Source organism: Austrofundulus limnaeus, unplaced genomic scaffold, assembly GCF_001266775.1.
Source record: "Austrofundulus limnaeus strain Quisiro unplaced genomic scaffold, Austrofundulus_limnaeus-1.0 Scaffold318, whole genome shotgun sequence".
Lineage (NCBI taxonomy): Eukaryota > Metazoa > Chordata > Actinopteri > Cyprinodontiformes > Rivulidae > Austrofundulus > Austrofundulus limnaeus.
In genome coordinates, this window is record NW_013952720.1 from 607,705 (window position 1) to 610,810 (window position 3,106).

The 3,106-nt window shown below is 40.5% G+C and overlaps 1 long non-coding RNA gene across 1 annotated transcript in view; it reads left to right on the forward strand.

Moving 5' to 3' along the window:
- Positions 1 to 302: 302 nt before the first annotated feature.
- The window catches only part of LOC106527272 (uncharacterized), a 6,119-nt gene continuing 3,315 nt past the window's right edge, over positions 303 to 3,106 (forward strand). The window contains exons 1-2 of the long non-coding RNA XR_001311363.1: positions 303 to 985; positions 1,434 to 1,515. This is a non-coding gene — a long non-coding RNA (uncharacterized LOC106527272). The remainder of the gene's footprint in view (positions 986 to 1,433; positions 1,516 to 3,106) is intronic.

Sequence of the window (3,106 nt, forward strand, 5' to 3'; positions counted from 1 at the left end):
TCATAGACATCAGAGACTGTCAGAGTCTGTCAGAGACCATCAGAGACTGTCAGAGACCATCAGAGACTGTCAGAGACCATCAGAGACTGTTAGAGACCATCAGAGACCATCAGAGACCATCAGGCCGGCTGCAGAGGATGAAGGTGACGATGTTGGTGCTGTTTGGACAGATGCAGTCAGAACCATTAACTGTTCCTCAGAAAGACAACCAGATATTCTGACATCACTTCAGACTGTAAAACACTGAAACAACCAACAGAAACATGTCTAAAATTCACTCTGAGTCACAGTTTGGGGTGGTAGTAGCTGAGAGTCCTCCCCAACGTGCAGTCTGAGTAACAGGTCTTACTGAATCTGCCAGCATCACTGCAGGACTTCTAGGCTTTCATCAAAGCATGTTTTGGTTCATAAATATAAATGTTAACTGGAGTCCAGTCCTGGACCTGGAGGACCCCTGTCCTGCAGGGTTTCTGTGCTCTTCAGCAGCTCTTCAGGTTCTGCAGAATAAAACCTTTATTAAAGCCTGTTCCTGTCCTCAGAGCAGCTCTGCGAGCAGCAGGACTCCTCGCCTTCCTTTGCTTCGCTCAGATAATCAGACGTGAGTCTGAAACCAGCTCTCGACCTCTCAGCTCGAGTGGAGGAGCGGCGGGTTCCGACCCGACTTCCTCCATCAGGTTTTCTTTCTGCGGTAATGATGTAATTAAAGCATCACCTCGTCTGTGAGGAGCCACGGCCTCCTAACTGGGTTAACCTGCAACATGAGAGGAAGAGGAGGAGGGGAAACGCCTCGTCTCCTGGAGGAGCAGCCATGAAGACAGGAGCAACTTATTCCATCACAGAGAGCTTCAGCTTCCAGCCTCGCCCTAAAAACCAGCTGCACCTTTTTCATTTGTTGCCATGGAAACCCAGGTCCCAGGTGGCCGAGGGATGTTTTCATCACCGTCTGTAAATCGTTAAGACGGCGGTCTCTCACTCATCACAACAGGTTGGTGAGGATAWAAAAAACTACTACAGTGAGAGACGAAACACTGGAAGGTTATTAACAAATATCTTACCTGTTGCAGATAGCTCTCAGGTTTAAACCTGACCGCTCAGCTGTGAGCCGAGACCAAACAAAACGATTCATCTTAAAACTTTAAAAYCAACACAAAATGATCACATCTCGTTTTTCTTAATTTGTCAAGAATCCCAGAAAAGGTCATGGTACTGTTTTAGTTTAAATTTTTGAATTTACTGTAAATTTAAAATTAAGTGTTTTTACAATATTTTTATTGAATTTTTTACAATTTTACATAGACCCCATATAACACAATGAACAACAACAACAAGCGCCCTCTTTGGATACAAATCTRCAAACATCTTAAACGTACAACAGTTTAATGAAGAGACTCTGTTGCTTGTTGTCAACATAATCCGGTCGTTCCTGTCCTCAGATGACCTCTTCCTCCTGAGTCAAGTCCACACCAGTGATCCCAACCAGGGGTACCCTTGATGTTCGCGAGCGTTTTACAGGGGGTAAGTGGAAAAATGTCCCAGGTGTGTAAATAAAAAAATAGGACTGATGATTTCAGCAAAGTGGAAATATATGATGAATATGATATAAACTGAAAAAAGTTGATTTTACATCATATYGTCCCTTTAATTATTTATTCACTTTCAAGGAAACGTTTTTGTCTTTGTTTAATTTGAGTTGAAAAGAATAAAATGCCTGAGAATTAAGGTTGAATAAATAATTTTCATTTAATAATCAGCTGTTGTACATTATAAGGAAAAAAAATGTATAGGTCCTCTGGACGGGTTAAACCCGTCCAGAGGACCTATACAATTTTTTTCCTTTTGATTTTTTACCTGGATTACTGAGATGCATCAGGACGTTGTACATTATAGTTTTGGAGAGTGATTAATAGGTTTGAGGGGGTACTGGTGATATGATAAAATGGCTCAGAGGTACACAAGTCCAAAAAGCTTGGAACCACTGGTCCACACCATCCACACGTGTCCAAAGGGTCTCCTTATGTTTTCAAATAACTGACTTTTCCCTTTCAGGAGATGTGTTGTGTGTTCAGGGGTAAAGTCTGTGTGGTCCAGTCACCTGGTCCTGTTGTGTGTCATCAGTCTTTTAGCTTCAGTAGACACATATCAATCAGTAAYTGTTCACGTTTGGTAAACAAAGTATTTTTGGGAAACATAGTATTAAAAAAACCTGGATCCAGAGGGATGTCCTTTGAGACAAGATGTTCTATAGTTTGGTTGTTTCAGTGTTGAAACAGTTCACGGTCCTGTTGTGAATTACACCTTCGCATGAAACAGGTCTTTAGGCAGAAAAACAACACAAACCCTGCAGGAAGTGAGTCGTTAACTCATGAACCCCATCAGAATTAAAGCTCCATCTGCGACAGGTAAGATACTGATCTGTGAACGCTGCAGACTTTAAATTACAAGGAAATATTTAACATTTTGTTTTGAGTCAGGCTGAATTCAGAGTGAACCGTGAAGCTGCATTATAAAAATCACAGTTTATTTCTGTTTTCACGGCCGCCGCCCCCACTTTTATGATTTTTATCTATGAAAACCGGACATTCTGGCCTGTTTCCTCAGAGTCCTGTCTCAAAACGAGTCAACATCACAGCTGCAGAATTTATGGAAACTAAATTACCTTCAGTTACATGAGACTCCCTCCTGTTCACAACTTTCCCACAAAATCACACTTAACACATCTAAAATAAATTCTGAACGTTCCTTCTTTTCCTTGGAAATAAAATAACCACTCGTCAGATTCACATCAGATTGTTTTAAAGCACAATGCAGCTTTATTTATAAAGCTTAAAAAAGATTGATCCAAGTGTTAAAACAAAGCAGCACGGAGCAAAAGATGAAAACAGAAAAAGTAAAAATAAAAATAACTAAAAGTCAACATGTCACACTGTGCTGAAGGCAGGGAGGAAAAATCTGATTTATATGAGGTTTAAAAACAGGAAGTGAGGGAAGCAAACCCACAGGCAGTTGGTTCCTCCAGGTTCTCCAACATTAAATGACTAACAGAATTATAAATATTAGAAAAAGTTCAAATGAAATTAAAATAAAACAGAAGATATAGAATGATAGA